This window comes from Notamacropus eugenii, chromosome 6 (genome assembly GCF_028372415.1).
Source record: "Notamacropus eugenii isolate mMacEug1 chromosome 6, mMacEug1.pri_v2, whole genome shotgun sequence".
In the NCBI taxonomy this organism is placed as follows: domain Eukaryota; kingdom Metazoa; phylum Chordata; class Mammalia; order Diprotodontia; family Macropodidae; genus Notamacropus; species Notamacropus eugenii.
The window spans coordinates 285772579-285789692 of record NC_092877.1 but is presented as its reverse complement, the minus strand read 5'-3'; the positions used below and the strand labels follow the sequence as shown (position 1 = coordinate 285789692).

The following is a 17114-nucleotide window of genomic DNA, read 5'->3' as shown; positions in this document are numbered from 1 at the left end:
GATTGGGGGAAGAATGCACAGTGTTTTGGGGTAGGTTGAGGAGAGAGATGGGGAGAAAATTTGGAACTCAAAATTTTGTGAAAATGAATGTTGAAAACTAAAAATAAATAAATAAATTGGAGAAAAAAAGAAATAGAAATAACATCATTGAATCACAGAATAACAGGAATGGAAGAGACATCAGAGGCCATCAAGTCTTATACCTAAATGGGAGCCCCTCTTTCCTGCCACACCTGTTAAGTGGTCATCCAGCCTTCCCTTGAAGACCCCTTGAAGGGAGGCACAACCCACAGCCTCCCAAAACAACTCATTTTACTTTTGTAATTCTCTAAATCTCTTTCCATCATACCACATTTCCATCTTATATTGGAGAATTAATGAAAGTCACTCTCTCTCTGAAGTCATCATATATTAGTTAGGAAGGAGTTTGCTTGATGTCAGTGAGAGACCAAGCATAGCTTCTTTCTGGTCTTGGGCCCATTTGATGGTCAATAAAGTCTATCTACACATACACACACACACACACACACACACACACACACACACACAGAAGACTCATGTAAGTAGGACATGACAGCTGTCTTCCAGTTCCTGAAAGACTCACATGCAAGAGAGAAGAAACTTGCTTTGTTTGTTACCATAACATAGAAATAGGAGTAGTGAGTAGAAACTGGGAAAGGGCAAATTTAGTCTTGACATAAGGGGGAAAAATAAATGACTTTTTAACTTTTTAACAAACTTTCTAACTAAAAGGGCTACCTCTGGAGCTAGTGAGGTATGTGTGTGTGTGTGTGTGTGTGTGTGTGTGTGTGTGTGTGTGTGTGTTAGAGAGAGACACAGACAGAAAGAGAGAAAGACGTAAAGAGAGACAGAGACAGAGAGAGACAGAGAGTGTGTGTGTATGTGTGTGTGTGTGTGTGTGTGTGATGGCAAGCAAACTGGGATCTTCTGCTGTTTTTGTTTTAGTATATAATCAACCACCTCTGATTGAATCCTGCCTTTATAAACCAAGAGTCTTTACTAAGAGTAAAATATAGAAAGAAGAGTTTAACTAGAAACCATATATGTATTTGTATTGTTAACTGCTTTAATGTGATTAAAGATCTTCCCCACTCAATAATAGGCCTTCCCATTAATGGAAATTTAATTCAGGAAGATTTGTGGGAAGGACTAGGCATTTTGTTAATGAGGCACTGGCTTTCAAGGACTGACTCTAAAAAAGGTATAAATACTCTGGGTTGAGGTTTTACTTTGGGGCTTACTGGAAGTTTGTTTGGCTAGACAAGGACTTTGGAAAGCCTCTTAAGGAACCCCACCCCTGAGCTTTGAAAATCCAGATGTTCCCTCTCTGATAACTATGGTCAGACAGTTGGACCTGCCTGTTGATGGTCAAACAGAGGAAGCCATGTCTGTTGATCTTCTCTGTATTTTCTTTGAAGTTCAGGGTGCTGACTTCCCTTAACTAAGTGAATGATATATATGCTTGGTTAAAGGAATGATACATGTGTTTGATTAAAGCGATTGTTAACCCCTCAAAAATTGCCTTTCGTTTTATGAATACGGATCTAGGAACCTGTGGTAGCAGCGCCCCCTCCCGTATGTTGGGGTGCTTACTGATACACAAGGGGGAGGAGAGAAAGAGAAGAAGGGAGAGAGAGAATTTTAAGCACTTACTATGTTTATCACACTATGCTATGCTCTTAGGAGCTAGGACTACAGTTCCTGACCTAAAAGAACTTGCATTTCAATTAGGGAAGACCATGCACAAAACACTTCCTAAAAGTGGGAGAAGGGTCTTACTTTGGACTTGACAGAAAACCTGCAAATGACTGGCAGACCTGGGCCACTGCATAACAGGCAGCATCTTACCTACCAGAGCTAGGGGGTCCAGGACCTTGGTGAGAGGGAAATGAGGATGAGGATGATGGGCAGAGAGGAGATAGCATGATGAAGAGATGAACTCCAGTGAGATAAGAAAAAAGTTGAGCTATTAGAATCAAGAGAATTCTTGTTTGGAATTGGTTAGGCTTGACATCCTTAGAGCATCCTGAAATTATATGCTTCTATGAAAAATGCATCTAATTTTCCAAACCAGCTATTCAGAACAAAGCACATAAAAAGATCCATGAGCTTGGATAGATAAAGTATTAGACTCTATATAATATCTTCCTGTTTGTCCTTTTGGGATAACAATTCCTTTTTACTTGCTAACTTAATATAAAAAGTTAAATATTGATTATATTTTTGTTAATTCATGGCAGGGCAGCTACATAATACACTGGATAGAGCACTGGGCTTTGAATCAGGAAGACTCATTTTCTTGAGTTCAAATCTTCCCCCAGACACTTACTAGCTATGTGACTCTGCATGAGTCACATAACTTGAGTGGCCTCACTTACCTCATCTTTCAGATAAGTTGGAGAAGGAAACGGCAAATCACTCCAATATCTTTCCCAAGAAAACCCCAAAATTGGAGCAGAAAGAGTCAGACATGACTGAAATGCCCCAAGAACAAATAAAGCTTTTACTAATAGAAATTAAGAAAAAAATCATCACTGAAACAAAGCCATAGAGGGGAGAACAAGAAAGCATTATAATGAGATTTTACCTCACAAACAAGAATATAAATTAAAATTAACTGAAATTATCTTTTAATATTTTCATTCAGTAGGACAAGTACAGATTCACAGATGAAAATTTTTACACCATACTAGCAGTAACCCATACATAATACTAATCCCAGTTCACTCAAATCACAGGTGGAAGAACGAAGTGAAACAGCTGTTATCATTATCTACAATAAAAAATATTTTTATTATTATTGATAACAATAGCATATTATTGGAAGTAAGAACGATTTCATTCTACCTTTTGGGAGCACCTTCTCTTCTAAAATGCCTAAGATTTAAAAAATTGACCCTTTTTTTTCTGTTTTTGCTTGCAAATATTTTTATTTAAATGCCATTTTTGAGAATGGTAGACTTTAGATCTTATGGAAGGCAGCAACATTCATGGATTGCACAATCTTCAAAGGCAGTTATTGGTTCCACTAGAAAATCTGTTCCAAATTTATCATTTTCAACCACACAATGTATCTGAAGCTTCTTAATGCAGTATCCCATTGGAACTAGTTTAGAGGATCTCAGACCAAGTCATTTGCCTGAATGCTTCTGACACATTCCTACAATTTTGCCATATCTGTCTCATGATCCCAAGGTTTTACATACAGTAAGATGGAAGATGTAGCAACAATTGCATTTTTTTTTTATTTCTTTGTTTCATTCTGAGCAAGGTGTTTTTCCCTTAGCTTCTTTGCTGCTTCACTTTCCTCTTCTTCAGACGCAAAGAGATAAATGTCATCATCTTTGCTATCTGCAGCTCCACTTCCTGTGGTGTCTTCTACAAAAGCAGGCCCATAATTGCCCAAAGCCTTCTTTATTCCTGGCAAGCTTGCCTTTTGCTTTTCATAGAATTTAATGTGGTTATACCAATGGAGAGCATGGTACAAGTCTGCACATGGTGGGTCTGAGACGGCTTCAGATACTGCAATGTCAGCCTGGGATGGCATGTAGTTCTTGTCCTCCATGAAGTCATTGAGGTACTGCAGGGCTCCAGAGGTTTTGAGATCTCTAAAACCTACTGTGGTGGTGGAAGAAGGGACTGGGGAGAGAAGGAAGCAGAGAAGCAACAGAGGAACTGAGCAAGGGGTAGGAAAGCAGTGTGGTGTGTGAACACACTAGTGCCTGCCTCTCCCTGAAAAAAGGCTTGACCCTTATTTTCACTAGTTGCTTCAAGTGTTTAATCCTTAACAGGCAGGAAGTCTATAGGTAAGAGCCTGTAGGACATGAAGATCGCCAGTTAGCATGATTGAATCTTAAAGAAGAGCTTCATCTGTAAAATCAGAAGTTAGGCATATACATATATGTATGCACACACATACATTCACATATACATATAACACACATGCATACACATATGTATGCAATGCATATGTGTATATGTGTATATGTGTATGTATAGAAACATACACATGCAAATACACAATTTATATGAATATGCATGGACACACATTTATTTCAGCACTTTAGTGGTAGCAATGAACTTAAAACAAATTGGGTACCATATTTGAAGGTTTTCTGAACAAAATCTGTTTGGATTTTTGTGCTAAAGTAGTGATACATATGAACAATTTAGATAATTGGGGAAGAATTATATGAACACATTCAGGATGAAGCAAGAAGAACAATTTACATGTGACCAAAATAACTAAAAAGGAAAATAACAGAGAAAGACATCAGAACTCTAATAAATACATCAACCAATGATGGCTTTGGCCTTCTCTCTGTGAAAATGAAGACTAAGTTATAAATTGTAAGACAGCCAATGTAGCAATTAATTTTAACTATTTTACTTGAGGGAAAAGAGTAACTCTTGAGAAAGGAACATAGATGATTTTGGGCCTGGTTTTGTATTAATGGTGACCTCCAGGATGTAATCACCTATATTCTCTCTTACTAAGTGTGAGGGTCACACAATGGATAGGATCATAAAAGACTTATCAAAACACTGTAGTCACATGTTTCAGAGCTTCTTATTCAGTAGGTATGATTGCTATAAGAACAGATTTTGAGTCTTACTGTAATAGAGTTGATTCCCTGCATTGACTTTTTAGATCCCCAAAGTGGTTTTATTTCTTTGTTAGATGCATTTGTATTTAAAGCAGGAAAACGTGTGTGTGAGTGTGTGTGATTCACTGGAAGCAGAGTCTATAAAAACACATTACCACGGTTAAAATCTAAGAATTTAAAAGATTAGTTCCACAGCAGAATGTTAGGACAACTACAGTTCCCCTGCCAAGAAAAATGTAGTCTTCCCTTACATCCCAACTTCTGTATTTAATAAAATGAGTTCATTCCTTTTATTGGCCTTACAACATTTAACATGAAACTGGTAAGGTGCCCTCGAGAAATAAACTAATGCTACTAAATTCCACACAAGTTAGAACACTAGATCTATAGAGATGTTCATTTCTGAATGGCACATTTTAAAAGATATATTTATCTACTGGAATATGTCAGGAGGACAGACTTAGCAGTTTGCAGGCTTGAAACCATTTCATAACAGAATCATTTTATGGAACCAAGAGTGGTTAGTCTGGAGAAGAGAAGGCTAGGATAGGTAGCTAGCTTCAAAATCTTGAAAGGTTTTTGTATGGAAAGAAATAAAACACATTTGTCATGTTTCAAGAAAGAATAAGTAGGAGTCAGATTAAGAGGATTTGTGTGTGTGTGTGCATGTATGTGTGTGTGTGTGTGTGTGTGTGTGTGTGTGTGTGTGTGTGTGTGTGTGTGTGTGTGCGAGCGCTGAGGGAATATAATTTATTGTGGGAGGGAACAGACTAGAAAAAAAGAGATGTAAAATAAAAGATGCAAGAAAGTACTTCCTGCTAATTAAAACTCTATGAAGATGGAATTTACCCCACCATGAGGTAATTTCCCATTATTGGTGGTATTTGGAGACTCAGACCACTTGTCAAGAATGCTATTAAAGGAATGCACATCAGGGGGTTGGGCTTGATGACCTCTGAAATTCCTTCCAACTCTTAAGATTATGTGATTTTAATGGAATCTCAGAGAGCAGCTTTTGGTAAGTTTATCACAGTCTATTCTCCCACTTAATTATACACCAGAAATAAATGCATTAAGAACAATTTAGACATTGAATACAAGTCAAGTTTGAATAGCACATAGGTAAGTCAAATACGTAAAATGTGATGTTGTGATAAAGGAATGGAAAGGTAAAGACTGAATAGGCAATCAACACAGTACATAAATGACCCAATTATATGTAGGGAAAATGTCTAAAAACGGAGATATGAGGGTGTTAGACTTCATATAGAATTCAGCTTAGAGACAGAGCAAAATGACTACTTAGATCTAGGAAGATTTAGGGCATATATCCATACTTCAATTACGTCAGTCACAAAATTGCTTTTTTCATTAATTATGTCAATGGAATTCAGCAAGTTAAGGTAAGAAAAAAAAAAAAAACCCAAGCACTTTTATTGCCCCATTGGCAAGGAGACCATTTTGTCATTGGACATGGAATTTGTGAAAGGAAGTGACCAATTGATTCTGTTTATTGTGGTAAGAGATAAGAAGGATCTAAAAAGCAGGGGAGCTCACTCATACTGACCCTTTCTTCTGTGGCTCCTGCAAAGAAGGAGTTAGTATTCATAGAAGGGGAGAATATCTTACATTGGGGGAAGGAAGAGGAAGAGCTACAAAGGGCCAGACCCAGTGTTTCATTATGTGCAAAGAAGGAGGCTGAGTTCAGAGGGACATCCTCAATTTGGTATTCTTTGCTTAATGGAATGATTTGCCATGATTACATTACATGAAGGTGGGAGGAAGAAAAACACCTTAAATAAGGTCTAGATTAAATTTGTTATTTTGATGTCCTATTAATCCTTGAGGAAAAACTAGAAACTTTTAATTAAAAGCATCATATAAACCATGTAAAACACACACGCAAAAGAAATTGGTCCTTAAACTCTGGGTAGACTCACCAAGTATCAGTGCAAAAGATAATTAAAATCATTAATCTATTAAACCTGATTAAGAAGTAGCAAAAATGAATGAAAAATTATATTCCAGGGAATCTTCCATCACAAACTATAAATCAAAAGTTAAAATAAAAACCCTGAGTATTAAAATAGGAAAATCAAATTTAAAAAATCAGGTATGACATCCTAAACTAAAATATAACTGATATATAAACACTGGAATGAGTGATGGGAGCTTGAATTAAATGTAAAGTCCTTTGTTTCCTGTCTCTTAAGGTACAGTAAGGGTATTTGGGGACGTAAGTCCCTGGCTATCTAGCTTAGTGTAAGGGATTGGATACAGGAAATGATAAAGGGAAGCTCTGTCTTTTCTTACAGGTAAATTAAGACTCATATATTAGCAATTATCCCTCCTTTAGGAGTAATAACAAAGGAGAATGTCCATTGAAATAAAATGTGGCTTCCTTAGACCAGAGAATTCCTGGCCCATGGGTAAATCCTGTTATTTGTACCAAGGGTAATCACTCTAGTAGTAGACAGATTACATATGCAGTGCAGACTCATTCACACTGACTTTAAGCAAATGTGAGACATGAATAAAGATTATAAATTTGTCAGCCTGCCACAAAGACCTCTAGCATCATTTATATGATATCTCTTTTGCCTGGGACAAGAGTATAACTTTTGATCCTGAAACAGAGTGACAAGCAACCATTGGATGATTACTTTTTTCTTTAGGAAGTCCCTTGATAATAGGGACAAAAAGCATTTCAGAGACATACTAGATAACAAGCACCTAATATTCCTTGTCTAGAACCATTACTTGATCTCCTTTCACCTGAGAAACAAGGTTAAGAAGTTTCCTTTCTTCTACTGAGGTTATCTCAGGATCTAACTTAGAGATTTAAGAACACAGACTCACCAGAGAAGCAAGGTAAAGAAGAAATTCCCAAAAGTTTTTCTCAGTGGAGCTCCTTAGTGTAGGAGGTCTTGCAAGACCGTCCTAAATTCCGACTAATTCACTGATGGCAGAGTTGTGAGTTGGCTCAGCTCTTCCTTGAAAATAGTTGAGAATTATACAAGAGAAGATGATACTAAATTATTTGGTTTTTTTTGAGTCAAAGAACACAAAAAACTTTCAGAACAGTATTAATTGTGATAATAAAAAGCTGGAAACCACATAAGCCCAATGATCAGGCAGTGGCTGAAAAAATATGAGGAATATTATTGTACTGTAAGAAATGAAAATAAGATGATTTAAATAAATAAAAGATTCACACGAAGTGATAACAGAGTGAAGAAATCAAAGGCAACATAATGTAGGTATTTATGCAGCGATTACAACAATGCAAATAAAGCCAATAGTAAGAGGCAATAATGTTCAATTATAATGGATGACAGTACAAAATCAAAAAACAATAAAGTACACATACTTTCTACTAACAATTAGCAAACTATAAAAACAGAAAGTGATGTCTATCAACCACAGACAATTAAAGTATCAGCCTCACTCAGATATTTTTTGACCATTTTGGGGAAATGGTCAAACTTCCTTATGGAAGTTTATTTGAATTTGAGCTGCAAGTTTCTGTTCTGTCAAAAATATCCATTAATAAGCTTTGTTTCAAACAAAAATGAATGTCATGACTGTATAAGCAGTTCCTGCATTGTAATAACTTCCCTAAGAAATCTGGGAATTGGGATCAAGCAGATTATCACCAGTAAGTAATCCTTTAACGTTAGTGGTTATAACTCCACACTAACTATCTTTGAGTCCCATTCTGACACAGTCGATTCTAAAGGGTGAAGATGCTCCAGTTATATTGACTACAATTTTTTCCTGGATGTAGTCCTAACATAGTTGGCAGGACTCATTACATTCATATTGCTATGGTCTCTCACTTGAATATCACAAGACATCTTCACTGGAAGTGGGAAGTAGTTGCACTAACAACATACCTCATTAATTAGCTATCTTCATTCTCCTCTTATACACGAGCACACCTAAGTGAACAAGGTTCAAAGATCTAAAAGTTCATATGCTTTTTGTAAAATAGCATAGTACATCACAAAAATGACCATCAGTATTTGTCAAATGTTCATTTTTTTGTCACTTTTTTTTTCTGTCCCTGACCATTCCCTAGTCTTGTAAACATCCTTTCAATTAGATACCATCTTATTCATAACTGTCACAATGATTTTGGCTCTTTGGTAAATTGCAGGGCCTTTGCATTGTTTCCTTTCCACCTAAATAATCAACCATATGTCTGACTTCTCAAGAGATCACTCTAGAGCAGGTGTTCCTAATATTTTTGTGTATATAGTGGACCCCTTTGGAAATCTGATAATGCTTATGGAGCCCTTCTCAGAATGCAATTTAATGCATAAAATAAAATGCCAGGATCTACAAAGAAAATAAATTATATTGAAATATATTTGTCAAAGCATTTTTAAAATCATGAACCTCGTGTTATGAACCTCTAAATGGAACATCAATGTCCAGGGATTTGGACTTTTTGTGTAGGGATATGAAAGATACCCCACAGACAACATTCTTCTAAGTCCTGGCATTTAAAATATAGGATGACCATGAATAGTGTTGCTGAGTCTGGTTTCTCTGAATTTATGTTATTCCCAAAATATTGGCTAGATTTTTTTTTCAACATTCTTAACTAAAATATAGCATGTCCTGGACCTTCATAAGTACTCTGAATGTTGTCTTTAAAATCCCATTAAACATCACTAACGATTGTCTTGTACTGGGCTTATATAAAAACAAAGACAAAAAGAACTAATCAGATTACATCTCACTCATCTCTGGTCCTCAACCATCTTCAGAATCAAAACAAGAGAAAGGATTTGTGTACTGAACAGTCAATGAGATCTGGCTCTTAAGATCACTGGAAGATATTGGACTGACAACTTGCTATCAGTTATTTACCTTGATGAACAAACTGGTCATTTGATGTCCCCATCCAGTCCTTAGCAATCAACCTGTACTCAGTTAAACCAAGAGATCAAACAGACACCATGCACATCAATGTAGCTCCTTTATTCACTGTAAATAAAGAAGCAAAAGACTGACTGGAAGATAAGAGTGGCAGAAATTGTTAAAGTGAGTCAATGGAATTGGGACAATGGCACAGGGAATAAATTGTAAAAGGAGAATTAAAGAATTCCTATTATATGAAGAGAATTATGATATATAAGAAAAATTTTAAAATGTCTATCCAAATAGTCCATAATGATGATATGGCATGAATACTATGACAGGAATATCACTATTTAATGACATATAAGATGTAATTCTGCCGTCATGGAGAATGAAGGAATCTTCAGCGACTACACCCCTCTGCCATTCCTGGGGTGTTGGACCCAGATAAACTCGGGGAAAAATAACATCTCAAAATTTCTCCATTCCTAACTATAAAATACTGCATGTTTATGGCTAGTATAGCATTCTGGGGAAAGAAAGGCATTCCCATACTAAGAGAAAAAGTTTCTGTGCCATAAACTATTCAATTCACTTCATTAAACTATCACCATTATTTATTAAGCCTTTGATATAGGCAACGCATCATGCTAGATGCTGGACATATAAAGATGAATAGCATGGTCCCAAACTTCAGAAAGTTTAGTTTAATATAGGAGAAAAAACATATGCATAACAAAATACTGTGCAAAAAAAAAAGATGGGCTAGCTAAGAGAAAGGGAGAATCATACAAAGAGTCACCAAAGATGACTTTAGGGGATCCAGAAAGTCTTCAATAAGAAAGACTTCACATGAGCTGTACCTTGAATAGATATAAAGATTTGAACAGGTGGCACTATGGAGAGAGGACATTCAGTATATTAGAGAATATACAGTGCTAGGATAAGCAAAGACACATTTGGTGAACAGTTTGCAGTCTAGAGACTGAAACAGAAAACATGATGAGATGGCAAAGTGAAATTTAATCCCGGAAAACACTGATTATAGCCAGGTTGCATAAGACTTTAAATGCCAGGTTAAGGACTGTGTGTGTATTTGACTCCAAAGGTAATGAGAATACATTCAAATGCTTTGAGCAGAAGACTGATATGGTCAAAACTGTGCTTTGGGAAGACTATTATAATCTATATTATTATTATTAATGCATCTGTGTGAAAGACAGATTGCAAAGGGGAGGAACAAGAATCAAAGAAATTATTTAAATAACTCTACGCATAACAGAGGAGCCTGAATTCTGCCAGTGGAAAAGAGGCAGAAATGTAAGAGGGTCATTAGTACTCTGGGTAGTGAAGAGCATACCTCTGCATTGCACTTCTCTAACCATTGTGTCATCCAAGGATATTCCCATTCTCAAGATGGGAAACAGACCAAGCAAAAGATGGGATTGTAAAGATGTAGTGATTTTGCTTCCAAGACATAGGTCACCACTGTATGATTTCAGAAATAACTCACATCCATGGTGTTTAATGTTTACAGTGATTACATTTATCTAAGCAACTTGCATACAAGCTCAGTTGTAAGATTTTAAACAAATTTCTGTAACACATAAGCTGGGTTTTTTAAACCAAGAACATGATAGAATTAATGGAGAGTCCTAAAGAAAATCTAGTACACAAAGTTTTGTCTTCACTTTATATGTGTTGTTGTTTCTAGCACAGTAAGCAGAGTCTTTCATATGTTTAAAAACTGGAATCTTCAGTTGTTACCATGTCAGTTGACATGCACACAGAAGTCATTAAAAAAAATGTTTAAATGAACAACTTTCAAACCCCAGGGAGGGAAAAACCCTAAAAGTGAACAATTGTGTGTATTTACAATTATCGAAATGTCAAAACCTCCTAAAGACTGTTCATGAAATCTTTGAAAATGAGATCTGGAAGCAGTGCATTTACAAACGAAAAGGTAACAATAAAAAAGGCATATTCACAATTTCTCCACTACTTGTATCAACCATTTAATTTTTTTCACTTAAAAAATGAAACAAACAAAAAAAAAACTGGACATCATGTTTCATTTTTTCAGTTAATATTCACAATTATGGTGGCTACAACCGCCCAGAGCCAGTTTATACTGAAATTAAACTCTTTACCTCAAGTAAATGGCTGCCCACAACCACTGGCAAGTGCAAATGAACTAAACCTTCTATGTCTGGGGAGTGATATATTTGCTCCAAGGATCTCCTCTACTTCAACCGTTCTCTTCATGTTTCGAAATCCCTGAGGGTTTAGACCTACTGACCCTGCCCACTGGAAGTGGCTACTGGCTGGGTCACATTCTGTTTTATTGCTGTCCAGTCAAATGTATAGTCATATTGGTGGTTCAGAGTCTTGAAAAGGGCACGGAATAGCTGCTTCAGGTACAAATAATCTGGTGCTTCTTCAAACCGTAGGCCCCTGCAATAGTTGAGATACATGGCAAATTCTGCTGGAAAGCCCCTACACAAACTCTCAACAGAAGTGGATAACTTTTTCTCACTTATCTTTTCATACTTTTGTTTCTTTGTTGCTGCATTGAGTCCCTGCCAAGGTAGACTAGTTCTATTAAAATACATGAGCACATACCCTAGGGATTCCATGTCATCCCCACGGCTCTGCTCGATGCCAAGGTGTGCATTGATGCTGGCATACCTGGCAGTGCCAGTGAGATTTTTATCTTCTCTGTAGGGGATATGTTGCTTGGTTTTGGTGTCTCGGTACTTTTTGGCCAAACCGAAGTCAATCAGGAACAGCTTGTTGGCATGGCGGCCCGTGCCCATGAGGAAGTTATCTGGCTTGATGTCTCGGTGGATGAAGTTCTTGGCGTGCACGTACTCGACCCTGCTGATCATCTGGTCGGCCAGCATCAGCACAGTCTTCATGGTGAACTTGCGGGAGCAGAAGTTGAAGAGGTCTTCGAGGCTGGGGCCCAGGAGGTCCATGACCAGCACGTTGTAGCCCTTATCGCGGCCGTACCAGCGGATGTGGGGGATGCCCACCCCGCCCTGAAGGGCCTTGTAGAGCTTGCTCTCGTGCAGCAGCCGGGGCGTCCGGGCCTTCTGCGACTCCAGTTTCACCGCCACCTCCTCGCCGTTGGAAACGTTGACCGCCAGGTAGATTTTCCCGAAGGAGCCGGCCCCGATCTTCTTCAACAGCTTGTATTTCCCTCCGAAGATTAATTCGGCGCTCTTGGGGCTTTTCTTGCTGGACATAGACATGGTCCAGGGGTGATAGGAGGAGAAGCAGGGAAGGTGGGGCGGTGAGTGGACGGCAGGGTTCAGCGGGGACCAGGAGGCTCGGTGCCTAGGGCTGCGGGGGCCGTGGAGGAGGCAGCAGTGTCGTGTGCAGGCCCCAGCCCCGCCTCGGAGCCGCCTGCGGGTCTTTCGGGGCAGCTCCGTGGTCCCGGGAAGAGCGGCCTCGGCCGGAATGGGTTTCAAGGAGACGTCTTGGGGCTCGATGAGGCCGGGGAGTAGGATGGATGTTCTCCTCCCGGCTTGCTCCCGCCTCCGCTGGCGGCCACCCGCCTGCTAGCTCCTCCAAGGTCACTGTGCCATGGCGGCCATCTTGTTCCTCTGACTGGATTAGATCCATTTCTAAGAACACGCCGGGCCCCGCCCCCGTCCGCCCCGCCCCCGGCGCGGCCCCCTCCGCTACGTAAGGGCGTGGCCGTGCCTGAGCAGGAAGGGACAGTGCGGGGACAGGGGAGAGCCCTGGAGAAGCGTGCGCCCCCAATCGGTGGAAATGATTCCTGGGACTGTTTTCTCTTTGCTCCCTTTCACTCGGCTCCAGGCTCTCCTGAAAACCGTGTCTGAAGACGTGGCTCCCTGAGCCCGAGGCGGGCTGGACCTCGGGGCCCGAGGAGGGCTGGGCCTCGGGGCCCGAGGCGGGCTGGACCTCGGGGCCCGAGGAGGGCTGGGCCTCGGGGCCCGAGGCGGGCTGGACCTCGGGGCCCTCCCGTCCGCCCCGCTCCCTCCGCAGCTGAGGAAACGGAGACCCGGAGAGTTAAGTGTTGGGTTTTGTTTTCTTTTTTGTTACGTAGTGGTCGCTGTCAATAGGAAAGGATATTCGGGAGCTTGTTAGGTAGTGAAAACATTTCACTGGCTAGTGATGAAACCGAGTTGTGTTTGAAGACACAAACGTTTAAAAGGGTTGGCTGAGAAAGGGAAACGGAAGTTAAAATAGGATTCCCATTGAGGCCCTAAAGAAGCCCCTGGGAATGGGATCGTGCAGCGAGAGGTCTTAGGGAAGGGAAACTTAGTCCTTCACAGAGTCGTCCCCACCAACTCCTCACCCACCCATGATTAAATGGGGATTAATTACAGTTTAACGGAATTAATTTAAATATGGATATCTCTGTGTATGTGTGTGTACATATATACTTGTACACATACACAAGACATGCATACATGTGTATATACATGTATGCACATATCTACATGTAAGTATGCGTGCATACACAAACACATAAACATATGGGTACAGAAATCTATCTATCCAAGTCATTGATGAGGTTGTTTACCCATGCCAGTCACCTCCAACTCTTCATGACTTCTTTTGGGGTTTTGTTGGCAAAAATTAAGGAGTGTTTGGCCATTTCTTTCTCCAGTCCAAGTCAATAGCAAAACAGAAATCAAAGCAAAGTATGCACAGGAGAATATATACCAATCAATCCAGAGTGAAGGACCTCTTTGATTGTGAGCAGGTCACTTAGCTCACATAGTTGGAAGGGATTTGAGTTCAGTTTAGCCCCTCCTCCCCCTCAAGATCAAAGTTCTAATGGAGTTTTTCCTAGGTTAAAGATTTCTGAGAGCAAAATCTGATTTTGTGTGTTTTCCTGTAAATTGAGGAAGACTGACAAAGTGACTGGAGAGAAGCCAGGAAGACCTGGGTGAGAACTAGAGCAAGTCAGAATCTCTTAGGGCCATAAGTCAATCTAAAATAACAATAAAAAATAAAATTTTAAAAGTATTTTTGTTTTATTTGGTTTTGAAGTTTCAGAGGAGGTGCTGAGTAGGACCTGATTTAATTGAGTTTTCTCCCCAGGAAGTTCCATATACGAATGATATCAAAAGTCCTGACTTTAGCCTTTCTGTAAATTATATTCTCCCCTTTATCGGAAAGAATGGATGTATTCTTATGCAGTTCATATTAGAGTACCTGGATGAGATGGGAAGAAAGAGGGGGTGGGAGGGAGAGATGAGAGAGGCAGAGGGAGAGAAGGGAAGTTGAGAGTGAAAGAAAGGGGTTAGGGAAGGAGGGAAAGAGAAAGAGGAAAAGGGAGGGGGAGAGGGAGTGAGGAGAAGAGAGGCCAGTTCTGGTGCTGAACAGAGAAAGAACTCCGAAATCAGTGGCCTAAGGGCACTTTGGGCTGAACTATAGTGAAGCAAACGTTTCAACATGATTTTCTAAGATAATCAGTGACAGCTGAGAAAGATTCCAGGTTTTACTTTAGGTTTAGGTCATTTAAAACTATAGTCTGATTAGTTTAGGCAAGATAGTATTGTAACAGGTTGAGAAGAGCTCAGGTCACCAGACTTCTTCTCCTCTTCTCCCCCTCCTGTTCAAGTATGAACAGAAAAAACAAACAAACAAAAACAACAGAAGGAAAAAGAAGGAAGCAATTAGAGTCTCTTAGACAAGGACAAGAGCCTTAATCAAGACCATGAAAAAAGATCAACACAATGCACAAATACTCCACACTGGGCAAAAGTGGAATAACAAATAAGCTTCAGTCATAGTCTAGAAAGCCACATCAAACTGAGTATTGAAAAGTATATGTGTGTTTATGTATATGCATGTGTATGTATGTATGTATTTCATATAAATGAAAGTAATCTGGTGTCAGTAAAAGATCTTGTATTGGTAGAGAAATAGCTGACATCTGTAGTTAGACATCTAGCACAACTAAAAGTGGAATAAATAGAAAAAGACAAGAAAATGAAAAAGTTTTAGAAAATTGGAAGGAAATATTGAAATCAGTGGAAATACTCTTAGCAGGCTAACCTATAGAAGCAGCAGAAAATACAGCAAATCAAAATTAAAGAACAATTCAACTGGGAAGAGGTTTGGAAACTTTCAAGCAAAGACGGCAGAACTAAAAGGCAAAGTTTTAAGAGAGAATCTAAAAATCATCAGAATGCAAATTATAATTTTCAGGAATTGATCATGTGAATTTCCTGGAACTAGTAAGCTCAATAGAAAGTCACAGGTTTACATAATTCACGTGATAGCCTCAAAGGGAAAATTCTGCTTAAACTGCAGAGCTTTATCAATGTAGAGTCTTAAAAAGTGCTAAGAGTAAAACTATTGTTTTTATCAAGGTATCCCTAATTTGAACTAAATGGGAATGTTCCAGATATTAGAAAATGGAAAAAGATGGATGCTAATTCCAGAAAGAGTGGGGAGACTTCACCTTGTAATCATGCCCAGATAAGCTAGGACATTTTTTTAATCTTAAAAAAATATTTTTGCTACCCCACATTCTTAAGAGCTTTGCCAAGAAAATGGAATTTTTTATATATCTAATAGGGCAGGGAGCAAATACCAAGATAATTCGTGGAGAGACTATGCAGTTTGAAATGTTTGTCATGAATGTGATTGATGCATATTAGGTAAAGTTCAGATCACTAAACCTATACTTGAGAGCTGAATGTGATCCAGAGTTAACAAAACAACAATCTCAAGGGGGGGGAGAGAGTAATAGATGATGGAAATTTTCAATTGTAAAAGGACAGTCTGTAATGATTGCTGTGGTCTAAAGAGGTCTCTAATAGGTGTAATTGTTTTGTGAATAATTATTATGTCTTGTATACATAATTGTAGTTTTCTGTATTTACAGGATAATGTCTTTAGTCAAGATCCTGTGAAAAGAGGAGCATTTGTGTACAATTGGTGAGGGTGACAAGAGTATTCTCATTGGACTCTGAAAATACCCTCAATCAAGTACTATCATTTTTGAGAATCCCTTGCACAGCAAGGAGGTCAAATTATTCCATACTTAAATTAATTCAGCCTGTTCCTTGGGAGATCAGATACTGAAAGTGAAGCTTAAATACTTTGGCCACATAACGAGAAGTTGGGACTCACTGGAAAAGACCCTCATCTTGGGAACAATTGAAGGCAGAAGGAAAAGGGGATGGCAGAGAATGAGATCAATAGATAGTATTGAAACAATGCACACTAACTTGGACTGACTCTAAGAGATAGTGGATTATAGAAGGGCCTGTTGTGCTGTGGTCCAAGGGGTTAAGAAGAGTTGGACCTGACTGAATAAGAAAAAGTGTGGGTGGAATAAATTGGGTAGATGAATAAGAATTTGATTAAACAGACTTCAAATTCATTCTTCTGTAAAAATAATGCAAAGCTATAAAAGGATACAAGGGCAAGAAGATTTTTTGATTGTGAGCTTCACGTGTTTGAACAAACAAGATAGCCATGGAAGGAAAGGAAGAATGAGTAATTTAAGTCCCAGCAGAGCTATCCAGGAAAAGTAGACAAATGGTAAGTGTTAAACAATTTTAAAGAAGAAAATAAAAGTTTGCATTATATAGAGTAAACTGACAACTGAAACTTGTATTGTAG

General features: G+C 38.8%; 2 pseudogenes across 1 annotated transcript; both read right to left on the bottom strand.

The window, feature by feature from the left end:
* Nucleotides 1–2741: 2741 nt before the first annotated feature.
* LOC140512364 (elongation factor 1-beta pseudogene) lies at nucleotides 2742–3721 on the bottom strand (annotated as a pseudogene).
* Nucleotides 3722–11491: 7770 nt separating this feature from the next.
* Nucleotides 11492–13123, bottom strand: LOC140509510 (casein kinase I pseudogene; annotated as a pseudogene). The gene has a single exon (XR_011968792.1). The product of XR_011968792.1 is annotated as a casein kinase I pseudogene (transcript).
* Between the last annotated feature and the right edge of the window lie 3991 nt (nucleotides 13124–17114).